Here is a 16,086-nt window from a genome sequence, read left to right as displayed (position 1 = left end):
TGCTAACTGGAGTACTCATACTTTGAAAACTGCACTTCTATCTACATGGATTTTAACAGTTTAAAATCCCCTTTCAGTCTCTAAACCTTTTACCTTTAAAAGATTACCTTATACACTTCCCACTTTCATTTGTTTCTTCTTTATCCAAGAACACTTTTTTTTTTGCTTTTTTCAGCAAACTATTCATTTCTTAAGGTGGCAGTAATTTATAAATAAGAACTGGAAGGGATCATGGAGGCCATTCAACGCTTTGAATTAATATGTGAAAATCTAGGGCCAAAGTAAATTAAATATTAAGGTAGCAAGCAGAACACATCAAATTTGAATTCAGGTCCCTTAACACTATATGTATAATTTTTTCCACCATGTTATGCTGCCTCCCTGTTTCCTCATATCCATCTTTTCCTTTCCTGATCACTGTCATCGTTTTAATTCTAATCCTTATCATTTCATATTTACACTACTGTAAGACTCATTTAATTCTAATTTCTCCTTACTTCAATCATCTCATACATCTACACAAGATTAATTTATTTTTAGATGTTTATATTATTTTATTTTATTTTTCCAAATACATGTAAAGATAGTTTTCAACATTCACTTTACAAAAGTGATCCTTTTGATTTGAAAATATTGATTATAATTAAATTATTTATAATATCCATTTTATATTTATTCACTGACTTCTATCTTCCTACACACACATTTGTTTTTGTTTTTTGAACCAAAGCTATGATTCTATTGAATAAAGAATTTCCAATGAAGGGATGACTTCTACCAATGTATGTCAGTATTCCCTCTGCAATTTTAGTCTTATAGAGTTGCCTGAAGGCAATCATCACTGACAGAATATAGCTTGCTGCTATGTATCCTGGTAGAATCTGAAAGTTGTCCTGATTGCAAGGCCAATTCTCTATCAGGTATACCAAATTGCCTTTCACAAATATGATACAATTCCAAATAAATTGTAAGCTCCTTGAAGACATGTTTTATACACTGTATCTAAGGCAGAGATTTTTTTTTCAATCTTTTGCTAGTTGTTTGTCTTAAGTAAATCAAAGTACCATTAATTATAAATATCATGGATTACTTTCAAACCATATTATTAAAAACAATTATTTTCATTATATTATTGCTATCAAATATTGAAATATCAAAGTTATTTTGTACTCATGATTCAAAGTCCTTTAAAATCAAAAATTTAGTTATTTTAAAAAAATACTCATTTTGTTAATTAAGAAGTAAAAATGTGTTAGGTTCAAGAGATACATAAACTATAACCAACTCCCTTCACAGTGTATTTTCATCAAGTCAGGGGGATAACTGTAAAAGTAAATGAACAATGAGCGAGAAGGTTATAGAGAAAACTACTTAGTAATAAAATATCATTTCAAGCTAAAATAGCTGAAATTATTGACATGTAATTGATTTTATTCTCATATTCTTATCCTTATGATACTTTAATAATGTGTAAAGAGAAAGAAAATGTGAATAAGTACTATATCTCATAATTATATATGTATAAATTATAAAGTAATATAATTATAATATGTAATATGTTGGATAAAGCTGATATGTATATAGAATTTAAATTATCCAATGATTTCATCAGTATATAAAAAATTGCTAGCATTATACCATTTCTTCATTGTCTTTAATAAATATAATTTATAAAATTTTTAATGAATGTAGAGAGTTTTTTTTCAGCTATTCCTAAATGAATGTCTGTTTATGGTTAGATTTAATCAATATTGATTTAGTTGAGTTAAAAATCTAACTTTCTAAATCAATTTTTCCAACAACTTAATCTTTATTACTTTTTTTTATATGTAATTTGACTTGAGCAAAGCCTGAAACTTGAAAACCCTGAAAAGGAACCTGTATTCCATAATTTCAAACTTAGTTTCAATCAAATCAAATTATAATCAATAAAGAAAAAATTAATAATTTCTTGATTCATAACAGGAAACTTCTAAATAAGGCATTAAATGTGTGGATATGTGATTAAAAGGTCATATTAGTTCTCATTTGCTTTCCTTCTACATTACAAATTTCTGTAAAATTTACTCTACACTATTACTCTGTCTCTCCTAAATACTTGGTTGTCATTATCTTTTTTCCAGCTACAAAGGCTTAGGTTTTACTTTGCACACTAAATTTCAGTTTGTACTTTTTTGTGTTTCTTAACTGCTTAAATTTCCACAGATTTTGACTACATTTCATATCATCTCTCAATTGAGTAATGTCTTCCAATTTCACTGGCTTCATTGTTAAATAAGGCATCAAATACTGGTGGACTTAACTCTAATTCTAAGGACCATCTGCTTGATTACCTTTTTAAGTCTTTTAAGTCAATAAAGTGTCATTTGTTATTCCTTTTTAGCTAGTTTTTCATCCATTTGATAGTACCTATGCAATCAACTTCAATTAATATTAATGAAACAACAGAGACCATTTTACTAAATCAAGAGATAATCAAATCTGATTTATTTTCTTCACTAATGAAATTTGCTTCATTAAAATAGAAATTATTTTTATTCTATAATAGTATACTTTCTTGCACAATGTAAAAGTATAGGAGAGGATGATTGGGAACTTGGAAGCACAGAACCATAGATTTAGAGATGGAAAAGATTTTAGAGGCCAAACCATATTTCACAATTGAGGCAAACTGGTCCAGATTGGTGATGATTTATCCAAAATCATGCAAAGGTAGTAAGCAATTGAGTCTTCCTATTTGTTTGATGAAATTAGAGAATATAAGCAGATCCAATGAGATATTGTCTTTAGGACTTTGATTATACCTTGTAAAGTCATCTTTTATTTATTCCACAAATGGGCATTTATATGCGTTCTTTAAGTGACATTCTACTTTTTCCTTTGTAGCTCTAAGAAAATATGGCAAAGTAGGGAAAAATAATTCTTCCTTGCCCAATTAGAAATATCTTTTGAGGGGCAGCTAGGTGGTACAGTGGATAGAGCACCAGGCCTGAATTCAGGAGGACCTGAATTCAAATCTGGTTTCAGACACTTAACAGGTCCTATCTGTGTGAACTGGGCAAGTCACTTAACCCCAATTGGCTCAGCAAAAAAAAAAAAAAAAAAATAGATGTAGCTTTTTGTTTTTGTTTTTTGCAGCAGAAGCATTAGGAGCATCAAATAGAGTTATCCAGTCTGTTAGCATTAAGGCAAGTTAGCAAGTAAAATTAAGATTCTTGTACCCAGAGATGATATACTATTCATGAGATATAAGACCCCAAAGCTAACAAGACTGTTATTGGACCTAGGATTCTGGAATCTGAAAGTCTATAACAAAAAACTAGAACAGGTACTAAAACTTAATCTGAAGCTGAAGATCACTGATGAGCTGACCAAGCATTTTAATCATGCATTCTATCCATGAATAGACCCAAAACTGTGAAGTATGGGCTAGTTCCCTGGAGGGTCTCGGGGTCAGCCAGAGTCAGGATAAATTAAAGTCCTTGGTCATTAGGGGGAGAAGTGAAGGAGGCAGGCAAACTGCCATGAGGCTTGCCAAAGATGTATCTTGGATTCTTGAGTCCAGAGTCACTAGTCTCTCTCTTCCTTGTACTGCCGCAAAGTCTCTCTGTCTGGTCTTTGTCCCTCCACCCTCCAATCCTTGACTATGATTATCTTAACACCAAACATTCAGCAAGCACCAATAGTGAGAAGAGCCATTTATCCAAATACATGCTAAAAGAGTCATTGTCTCACATCGAATAGGTAATTAGCCTTAGGTGGCTCAGTTGTATGATTCAAGCATACCTTTTTGGAGTTTCAGCCCTCTACATAAAACATCCAGAAAAGCAATTGACCCAACAAGGACTTTATGCTTCTCAAGATCACAAAAAGACAGCAGAAGTATCTTCATGTCTCTGAAGAAGAACCACAAATAAATTGTAAACATACATAGCTCTGAAGTGGTATGCCTGTAAATTGGCTCAACATTTCTTATTCTAATAAATAGGTAGATCCATGTGCATAATCTCTAGACTTTCACACTTTCTCACCAACATCACATATTATCAATGAAGAGAATGAGCAATTACAGTTATTGGATATGAAGACACTTCATCAGGAGCAATACATTTAGAGAGTCATTGCATTCTGTTAAATTGAAATGAATCAATGGGAATATATTTCTTAAAATAAAACTTTATTGAAAAGAGGAAAATAAGAGCTCTCAGAATATAGGTATGCATACAGATAAACCAGTTGGGACTGCAAAGAAAATACAATTTGCAGCAGATTTTTATAACATCATTCTAAAATTAAAGTTTAGAGAATAACAAGAATTTGAAAAATCAGAAAAACTTATACAAATACCATTTGTGACATAAAGAATAACAGGAACTTTTATATGACACCATCTGCAAAATGCAGAATAGCAAGAACTTTATATCACCTGCAGAATGTCAGAAATTTACATATAGTATTCCTTCACAAATACAATTAAATTTCCCCCAGATGTTTTCCACTATGTTTCCATAACTACAGTTAACACTTCATCAGAATTTTCTTTGCTGCTGAGTGAATTGCTTTACTAAGTTTCATAGGCCTGTTGTTGAGTAAGTGTGTTGCTCCAGTGTTGGGCAAGGGTCTGCCACATCTTCGGCTTTAGATTTAGCTAGAATTCTGGCCTAAATACTTTCAGAAAGAGTCAGAATCCATACCCTCAGATTAGTAGTAGTGTGCACATCAGGTCCTACTATGTCCAATGCAGGATCTGAGTTCCTTCTTTGATCAACAGAGGCTTGGCTTCTCTTTATGATGCCATGACTTTATAAACCAAATTGTCTCTGTGACTTTTCTTTCCTGGAAATTCCTTGCTTCTGCTACAAGAAGTCACTGCTGATGGAGAGAAAGAAAAACCTTTGATTTTTTTTCTTCTACTTTACTGGACTCTCTTGAGAGATACAAGGAAAAAAGAGGGAGGTTGATCTTAAGAGGTAAATACTTCCAGTTTATCCACAAGAAAGAGTGGACAAATAAAGGTAATGGTGTAATTCATGTCCCTGCTTAATTTCATATAGTCACCCCAATTCTCCTTTGCATTAAAGTCTGAAGGCATTACTAAGTAGAACTGGTTCCCTAGAAATCTGAAGGGAACATACTCCTACACTTCATTATCTCTGGTACCTACCAATTCTAAAACTTAAATTAAGCAGAAAGGAAGGCCTCAAATGGTCAGGGACTCCCTGATCTCTCCCTTCTGATCCCTCACATTTAATACAATCTTTGATTATAGAAAAATGGTTTCGTGGAGTTTGTCCTCTAAAATTACACAAACTAATAAAAGATCAGTATCTATAGTGTGTTCATTGTACAATTTTTATGAAATCCTAAAAAAAAAAAAAAAATGATCCACTAAAAAAAGCTCTTTTTGTAGTGGAAAAAAATTGAAAATTTCAGGGAGGTCTTTCAATTGGGGAATAGTTAAACAAATTGTAGTATATAAGTGTGATGGAACATTGCTGTGATATAAGAAATGATTAACTGGATTATCTTAAAAACACATGGATACACTTGTATGAAATAATGAAGAGCCAAATGAGTAGAACCAAGATAAGATTGTATATAGTACAGCAAAATTATTTTAAGAACAATTTTGAGTGAATAGGTCATTTTGACTTTTAAATAGCCAAAAGAATTACAAAGGATATATTAAGGAAGAAGCTATCTGCATCCAGAGAAAGAACTGATAAATAAAAGTACATATAAAATGACTTTACATATATGCACACATATTTATATATGTATTTTACATACATACATATATAATGGTAACCTTCTCAAGGGTAAGGTAGGGTCAGGGTGGGAGGAAGGAGAGGAAAAAGAAAAAGAAAAACATTTATATGTTAATTTTATTATGTATATAAAAGTAAGAGCAAGTTGTACATAATAAATTTTCACTTTCATGTGCAATCATCTTTTATTTAATTATAAAGTGTTGTGGAAATGCTTGTTTTATTCCATAAATTAAAAATAAAATAAACAAATACAATTTAACTTATATAATTATTTGCTTTTTTTCTAGGTCTGTGATTTCACCAGTATAAGAAATTCTTATATTAGAAACTCTTTCCATAGATACAAACAAATAACTTATTTATAATGTAGAATCTTGGAGAGTTGCTTTAGCTACTTAGAGGTTAAGTAACTTATTAGTTTATGTCAAGGTATAACTTGAATTCAAGTCTCCCTAATTCCAAGATTATCTTTGATAGGCTACCCTTCTTGCAGATTTCAGAAGAGGTATGTTTTGTGGAGAGGATAAAATATTGAGTTTAGAGTCAAGAACAAGTGGGAATTTTACCCAAGAAACCTAATCTCTATGTGACCTTGAGCAAGTCACTTTGATGTAACCACTTGGCCCTGGAAATAATGATTTTGGAAATGTAGTCCTTGGGGATAATAAACTACAAATTCCAACTTGTCTTATCTTAGGAATGCTGCATCTCTACGTTTAAATTATATTGTCTTAGTTTACATTTTATGGTCAGGATGCTGGATCCAAAATACTGTTTGTCACTATCTTGTTTTAGTTTTATGGCCTGTAGTGAACTGTTTAATTTCACTATTCCCCAACTCTACCTCTAAGGCATAAATTAATGTATCAGTGACATACTGGAACTAATGAATAGCAATAGGGAAATGCCTAACCTCACCACTCCCCAATCCAACTTCTAAAATCAGTAACATGAAACACCTGTTTTTTTTCTCACTTTTTCTTATAAAAATACCTATTTGTCCCTTGCTTATTCACACAGCCCACTGTAAACAGCATTGTAATAATAATAGAGTCCACATCTGACACTCAACAACTTTATATTTGATATGATCTATGAGGAAAGGTGAGATGAGAATAAGAAAGCTAAGTCCAAGAATATGAAATTTTAGTAATATTCAAATTTTATTTTAGATATCTTTTCTTTGGAGCTCATAAAGAGAGGCTAACTAGCATAAGCATTCATGGCACATTCCTAGTAGGATGAAGGAAGTAGGTCTGCGTTCAGTTGTTGTGACTTCACCTAGCCAACAATCCCTATATGAAGTTAAAAGACTACGGGCATAATTGGGCCATCCCATATATGTACACCTAACTTTGCAAACACAAGAAGAAGAAATGTTCCACTCACTTTTTATATTTCAAAACATTAATTTTGATAAATACCATGAAGTTATGGTATAGACTAGTATGGACTAGACTTAAATGAGGGAGCTAGTTAATATAGAAGATAATATGCTGGTGGATATAATATGCTGGTGGACTTGTAATTAGAAATATCTAAGTTCACATTATACCTCTAGTTAAGTGATTCTAAATAAGTCCTTATTTCTCTAAGCCTCAGTTTTCTCATAAATAAAAAAATAAAAATAGCACTTACTATCGAGGATTTCAGTGAAGACCAAATAATAAAAATAGTGGAAAGACTAGATATCAGATAGGGTACAAATTGAATATGGGATCATCTGTTCATTTGTTTAATAGGCTTGGTCTCTCATTATGAATGAGGATCATAGAGATCATTTGGTGCAACTCCCACGTTTTTCCAAACAGAAACAGGGGCCCAGAGAGTCTAAGTTCCAGCTCATGCAAATAAGTTAGTAACAGAGCTGAGATTCAATCAAAGATCTTCTCACCATGTACCCTATCTGATATCCAGTCTTTCCACTACAGCATTACTGCCTCCTATAAATATTAGGGTGGTATGTTATCTCCCCACTGCACCTACTCTTTGAGAATAGAGGAATGGCAGCTTCCACTCAACAATGAACATTCTCACATGTGGTCATAACCCTTCATGTCCCAGTGACTCAAATCCTATATGTCATCATCCAAACCCTACCTGACATCCTCTATCACCTGATTCCTCATTCCAATTCCCCTCAACTTTCCCACCCCAAAGTTTCATCCTAACTCCACCCATTCCTTCTTCCTGAGGCTTTTGGAATGCCTATTCCATATACAACAAACTTCCTTCTATTCATTCCTTTTTCACTCCTCACTTCTACCATTCTTACTGGAACTTTGATTTCCCCTGATGACATAGCCTTCCTAGCCATGGTTTCCAATATTGTCTATACCTCTTCCCATTCTTCTTGAAAACTGGTCAAGTTGCGAGAGTTGAAATATTCCTTATCCACCACTGCCATTTCCTAGTTCCCCTTCTTCCACAATCACTCAATAATCTCTGTTCTTCAGGGTTTATACTTTTTATATATAACACAGTCCAAAACTGAATAGTTACAACAACTATTGCATCCTCCCCCTCCTCCTACCAGGTCACTGCCCTTTCTTTTTCAATGATTGTTGTTTTTGTTTTTGTTTTTTTTTTCCCTCTTCCTCAAATCTTGCCCTCTTACTAGGGAATTTTAACATCTACATTGATTCTCTCTCTCAAATACCTTAACCACCTAGTTTCTTAACCAATTCACCTTCACCTCCCATGAGCTGATCCTCCACCTCACCTAAGTCTTATACAAAGATGGTCATACTCTTAATTTTTCCATCAGTCATAAATGTACCACTTCCATGATCAAAAATTTTTAAAATTCTTTATCTGACTATAATACATTGGCTTTTAAACTCTGCCTTCTCATAACCCTACTTTGCATCTGCATTGTGACCTTCAATTATTTGACTCCTTCACTCTTTTCTAGGCCATCACCTCTGCAGGAGTTACCCCCTCCACTTCTCAATTTGATTTCTTGATGGACCAATTCAACTCTACACTATTTCCTCTCTTGAATCCCTAATCCTCTTATCATAGCCAAGCTTTAGCCTTAGATCATTCTTACCACTCATTGCCTTTACTCCTAGACATATATTGCTTAATGAAGCTAGAAAAAATCACATTTTAAAAAAATTATTGAGCTTACTGCACATTTATGTCACATAAACATAACTGAGCCTTCACTATTTCATGTTCCACAGTAGCTCTTCCAAACCTTTATATCCTCCTTCAAATCTCCCATGGATCCCTTCCCCCAACTATTTCAGCTACTTCATATTTTGCAGAAAAAAAAAAATCGAAGTCATTTTCTATGAACTCCTTCTCTGTTCTTTCTTATCTTCTATCACTCAAGTGTCTTCTATCACTTTCTCCTCCCTCACCCTTTTTCACATGATGAAGTAAATGGTCTTTGTTTTTATCAAGGCCTCTACTTATCTCATTTCACTTCATGTCCTCCAACAGACTGCCCCCTTTTAGCATTACTACTTTTTTTTTTTACTAATTTTCAATGCCTCCTACTTTCCTAGCTCATGTCCTGCTTCTTGGACACATATCTAAGGACATCTAAGTGAAGCAGTGACTAGAGTGCTAGACTTGAAATTAGGAAGACTAATCCTCCTGAGTTCAAATCTGGTTTAAAACACTTACTATCTGTGTAACTCTGGACAAATCATTTATTCCTATTTCCTCAGTTTCCCCCATCTGTAATTTGAGCTGGAGGAAAAAAAATGGCAAATCACTCCTATATCTTTACCAAGAAAACCCCAAACAAAGTCACAAAAAGTCAGATGTGACTGAAAAATGACCAAATAAAAAACATGTCTACATCTCCCTTATATTGAACAAACCCTCATTTGATCCTTCCATCCTGGCTCCCATCATCCAATATTTTTTTTCTTCTTTAAAGCTAAATTCCCCAAAAAGGCAGTTTATTGTCTCCATTTTCCCTCATCTTATTTTCCTTTTGACTTCTTACATGTTTGGACCATATCATCCCACCAAAACTGTTCTCTTCAAAGTTACTAATAATGATCTCTTGCCAAATCCAAAGGTCTTTCAGTTATCATTTTCCTTGACTATTCTGCTTAGACTTTGATGCAGTTGATTACTCTCTCTTCTCTCTTCCTTTATATTTTCTTCTCTTTAGGTTTTTGGGGCATCATTCTCGCCTAGTTTTCTTCCACCTTATCCAACTGCTCCTTCTCTATATCCTCTTTCAGAACACTTTTCTAATCATAGGTTTCCTCCAGGGGTCTGCCTGGGCTCTTCTCCCTCCTTACTACTTTATTTGGTGATCCCATCATTTACCATAAATTTAATTGGAAGTTTTATACTGATCACTCTCAAATATACCTTTCCTTCTCCATTCTCTTCTGACTTCCTGCATCGTCTCTCCAATTGCCTTCAGAAACCTCAAATTGGTTGCCAAATAAACAAGTTAAGCTTCCTAAGTCTAAAATGGAGTTCATTTCCCCCAATATCATTTCCACTCCTACCTTCCTTCTTACTCTATAGGGCAACATCGACTTTCCAGTCTCTCAGGTCCACAATCTAGGGATCATCCTAGATTCCTTAGTATCTTTCACTCTCCTTATTCCCTACATCCAAGCTGTTGCCAAGGTTTGTCATTTGTCATTCTCTCCTCTGACACTGCCACAATTCTAATGCAAGCCCTTATCACTCACTTTAGGTCTTAATTATTACAGTAGTTTACTGGTGGGTCTGCCTGCCTCAAAACTCTCCCTCTCCCTATTCCAATACATTCTTCATTCTCTACTTAGTGATTTTCCTAAAATGCAGATCTGATTTCTCTCTCTCTCTCTTTCTTTTTCTCTCTCTTTCTCTCTTTCTCTCTCTCCTCTCTCTCTTTCTCTCTCCTACTCTTCCAACATTCTTACTTTTCACTCTTCTCACTCCCCAGTAGGTGCTCTTTGATCTAGTGACACTGGTCTTCTGGCTGTTCAAGGAATAAGACACTCCATTCTTCTGCTCCAGACATTTTCTCTGGCTTTCTATCATACCTGGAACACTCCCTTTTCCACTCAAACTCCAGACCACCCTGGCTTCCTTTAAGTCTTGACTAAAATCCTATCTTATTTTATGGGTCTCAGTTTCCTTTTTTTTTTAATTATTTTTTATTTTTTTAAAGCTCTTTAATTTCAAAACATATGTATATATAGTTTTCAACATTCACCCTTGGAAAACCTTGTGTTCCAAATATTTTTCTCCTCCCTCCCCCTCATCCCTTCCCCTAGTATTCCAACGTATGTTAAACATGTTTAATTCTTCTCTACATATTTCCACAATTCTCATCCCACACAAGAAAAATCAGATCAAAAAGGAAAAAGGGAGAAAAAACAAAATGCAAGCAAACAACAATAGAAGTGAAAATACTATATTGGGATTCACACTCAGTCTATAAAGTCCTCTCTCTGGGTACAGATGGCTCACTCCATCACAAGACCATTGGAACTGACATGAATCACCTTGCTGTTGAAAAGAGCCATGTACATCAGAATTGATCACCACATAATCTTGTTGTTGCTGTGTACAATGTTCTCTTCATCCTACTCACTTCACTTAGCATCAGTTCATGTAAATCTCCCCAGGCCTTTCTAAAATCATTCTGCTGATCATTTCTTATGGAACAATAATATTCTGTAACATTCATATACCATAATTTATTCAGCCATTCCCCAACTGATGGGCATCCACTCAGTTTCCAGTTCCTTGTCATTACAAAAAGGGCTGTTACAGACATTTTTTTATGATCTCTGGGATATAAGTCCAGTAGAAACACTGCTGATCAAAGGGTATGCACAGTCTGATAGCCCTTTGAGCATAGTTTCACATTGCTCTCCAGAATGGTTGGATTGGATCAGTTCACAACTACACCAACAATATATTAATGTCTCAGTAAAATCCTACCTTCTATATAAAGTCTTCCCCAAATCCTCTTAATTGCAATGCCTTTCCCCTTTTAATTGTGTCCTGTTTAATCTATATATAGCTTGCTTTGATTATATTTGTTTGTAAATTTTCTCCACCATTATATTGTAAACTCTTTGAAGGCAGGGACTGTCTTTTGCCTCTTTTTGAATCCCCAGCACCTATGGCAATGCCTAACACATAATATGTGCTTAATAAATATTTATTGATTGATTAAATTGATTGACAATGGCAATTCCTTAAATGGAGATTTTTGCTTCCTTTCTGCTTCCAGGACAGTGATGATGATATAGACTAGAAGTGCTTTGAGACATTGTGGAAGGTGCATGATCCTTCTGTAGCCCGTTCTAGCCAGTGAAAGAAGAGACAATTACAGAGGCATTCAAAAAAGGCTGTCAGCCTCAGTTTCTCTTTTTCTCCTCGGTGACCTTGAGAGACCTTAGTGACTCTGTTCACAGTATCTTAGCATCCCAACATTTCAGAGTTTGGGTTTGTAGCTGGGGCGGCATTAGTGATCCAATAAGCTACTGACATTTGGGTGGAGCAATAATTGAGAAATGTACTGATGGTAAAACAATGCATGTAAACTTGGTAGAACAAAAGCTATCTGGAAATTCAGCTAGTATAAATGAGGTATGAGAATCATGGTTCATAGTTTGAAAAAATTCAGAGATTCCTTTCAAGTCACAAATGAGTTCATTTACACTACAGCTGATAAGCTAGTTTCTAAAGGAAGTCTAACAAATTAGAAATGGGTTCAGGAGAATTTTATACACTGAAAATTTGGAGCTTAGCTAGCAGGCTAATGCCTTCAAGGTTGTAAATTTGTAAAAGAAAGATAAGAAGGAGCCAGGATGTCTTTTCATCCAGGTAAGGAGACAGGATGTCTTTTAGCAAGGTATTGTGAATCAGACAGGATGTGTTTCTTGCCAAGGACAAATAAGGAGCAGTAGATAAGAAGTTTTATTGCTCCACATTCCTTAGTTAGATATGCAGTTTTGAACAGACCTTCAGTTCTGACCCAGCTTAAGCTTATTCTTAGGGCATATAAGTGGAGAGTGGAGAGTACTGGAATTAGAGACTCATTTTACTAGTTCAAATCTGACTTCAAAAAGTAGCTGTATGACTCTGGGCAATTCATCTAACTCTGCCTCAGTTTTCTCATTTGTAAAATGAGCTGGAGAATGAATGAATGGCAAATCATTCCAGTATCATTGCCAAAAAAAGTCCAATTGGGACTATCACAAAGAGTCTGATGGGACTGAAAAAATAAAAAAAAAAAAAAAAATTAAAAATATACTACTGAATAACAAAAAAGAGCCTACCCTCCCCAGAGAATATTAAAGTGGTGTAGATGAGAATATGTCTTCAAAGTTTTTATTTCCCTTTGTAATTTTTTTTTTCTCTTTGTAAAAGCTATCTGATGAGAAGTGGTTAAGTGGAATTGGAGCACTAGATAGTGGCACTAAACCAAGGGAGATGAAGGTGGGACCATGTTAGCCAGGACCTTAAAACTCTGAGGGGCTCAAAGAGTTGTCAGAATAGACATACGATTAGGAATAGTAATCCCATGAAGGCTGTGGAAGCTTGTTGCTACAAAGAATGTGTAGCAGCCTAACTCTGGAAGAATGAGCCAGAATATATTTGCTACAAATGTAAATGTGAATTTAAATCCTTTCAATTCAATCCTTCTCTGAATATTTGTCCAATATGTGTTTGGAAGGAAAGGTATGTGTGCATAGAGGTGGAAGGAAATGAGAGGGGAGAACATAGAGGGATAGTAAAAGAATAGAGTTTAAGTCTTCAGAAGAAGGAAAAAGATACAGAAGGTAAGGAAACAAATTGGCAATTTGCTGAACTGTTCTTCCTTTCTCCCATATCCTATGACATTATGCAAAATGTCATACTAATCCTGGGAAGCCTCTACACTAGAAATCCCAACATGCTTTAAACTTCTAACATTGTGGATTAAATGTCATAAGCCTTTAAATATACAGATCATTATACTGTAGTCTCTTTTGAAGTGCAATAGCTGCATTTCCCTGATTTAATAATAAATTCTAATAAGGAAAACCATGAAGTATCTGAGATGGACTGAAAATCCAGGAGAGATATCAATGTGTCAGCCAATCCCCTTAAAATGTCATTGGTCCTTAGTAGCACATCATGAATTTTTATATTTTAATGATATGATAGCATGATAACTGCATAGACTATGACAGCAGCCACTAATGAATGAATATATGACATACACTTGCTTAAAATTTTTGCTGCTACATGTAGATTTGATAAAGATTTGGACAGAGTTCATACAATGAGATTCTGACAGGCTCATAAACATTCCAATGGATAATATGATTCCCACAGAAAACAAGGGTAAGTCCTTCTTCTCTGAACACTGATGCAAGTAGACCTCTTATCACCTAGGGGACTTGTGACCTCAAGATCAGAATTGGTGAGAATGCTGTCAAATATATTAATGTATTAGCATCCATTTTTCCTTTTAAGTAGCCATGTTGGTACAAAATAAATGTTCAGCTTTTAAACAGCTTGATTTCTCCCAGTGGCTTTCAAGATTGCAAACCCTGAATTTTATGGTACTCCACAAAAACAAAAGTTAGTGCTTTATTTACTTTAAAGATATTATCTGTCCTCTTCTTCACTAAGAGAATGGATTAAATAATTTTCACTCAGAAGAAAACTTACTAATCTTGGTAAGATATACAGAGAGAGTCAAAACTCATGAAAATAAAACCAAAACAATGTGGGTTTTTTTTATATCTTTGGTTAAATTAACTGGTTCATTTCTTTAGAACCCTTGTTTAAATAATTCTCTTTGCTTTATTTTTAACATCAAACTCTTTTAAGGAAAGGATGATTCCTGAGGGTTTTGAAGCCCTGGATCAGTTTCATTAACAATTTTTGATGTCCATGAGTAAGTTGCCATAACTGCCATGCTCTTTCAGTGGTGGGCACAGTTAGCGATGGAATCACCTGACGTTTCTTGGGTCTTCTTCTTCATTTGAAGGGTCTGTTCTGTCTCTCTCCGATGGACAAGGAGAATACGGCTTGTTGGCACCCATCTGATTCCTTCTCCATCTGTGGAGATATAAGCAAATCCTCTCCCCCAAGCAGTCAACGTATCTGGTCCCTTCTATTCACCACTTTCTGGGTCTCTCCACATCATCTGGCGATTATCTAAAGTTAGTGGAGCTGCTCGTACTGGACACTGCCCTTCCAGTTATATACCTGTCTGCCGGAGCAATACATCTTTGTCAAAAATCAAGAAGTTAATTGTATAAAGAGCTAAATTTAGAAGTTCTCTAGGGTTACCTGTAGCTCCCCCTTTCTTTTGTTTTTGGAGGAGTATTTTAATGTTTGTTTCTCCTCTCTACTATTGCCTGTTCTTGAAGATTAAAGGGTATGCCAATGGTGTGTAAAATCTTATACTGTGCAGAAGAGTGTGCAAATGTTTAGAAGTATATGCAGGTCCATTATCTGTTTTTAAAGCTTGTGACACACCCATAATTGCAAATGCTTGAATAAGAAATTCAGTGACCACTCAAACTGTCTCTTTTGCTGCTGGTATTGCAAAAATAAATCCTGAAAAGGTGTCTACTACAACATGGATAAAAGACAGATAACCAAAAGATTTATAATGGTTCACATCCATTTGCCAAATTTCATTGGGTTTCAAACCACAAGGGTTCTTTACTGGAGGGAGCATAGGAGCGTGGAAAGGAAGGCAAGCTGTACAGGCTTTTACTATGCTCCTAATTTCTGCTTTTGTTATCCCAAACAGCAGATGCAAAGCTCGAGCAGCCTGATGATATTTAGAATGAGATTCTTGGGCTGCCTGAAATAAAAGAGTATTGGCTAACATGGTTAGAAGGCTGTCTGCCTTGGAATTACCATCAAAAACAGGACCGGAAAGTCCACTATGAGAGTGGACATGCAAGATATAAATCTTACCTGGATGTTTTCTCACTTGCTCTTGAAGTTCCTTAAAGCACTGATATATATTAGAAGCTACAATTTTTATTTGGGCTATGGTAATTCTTTATACCACATCTACTGAATAAGTCAAATCACATACTATATTTATATCTCCTGGATAATAAGTAAGAGCTAGAATGATTGCATAAAATTCAGTCTGCTGAGTGGACTGAAAAGGAGTTCTGACTACTTTCTTTATAGTTAAGTCATGAGAGTATACAGCACAAATATTATGTTTGGATGCATCTGTAAAGATAGTTGGTCCTTTAAGAGGAACTTTAGAAAACTTTTCTTATCTTCTCTTTTCTTGACCTGAAGAGTCAAAATGTTCAATCACAGGATACATTTCTATTCTCAAATCATCTGTATTCTGCCCTTCCTC

This window comes from Antechinus flavipes, chromosome 3, assembly GCF_016432865.1.
Source record: "Antechinus flavipes isolate AdamAnt ecotype Samford, QLD, Australia chromosome 3, AdamAnt_v2, whole genome shotgun sequence".
Taxonomy (NCBI): Eukaryota; Metazoa; Chordata; class Mammalia; order Dasyuromorphia; family Dasyuridae; genus Antechinus; species Antechinus flavipes.
Note: the sequence above shows the minus strand (reverse complement) of the source record.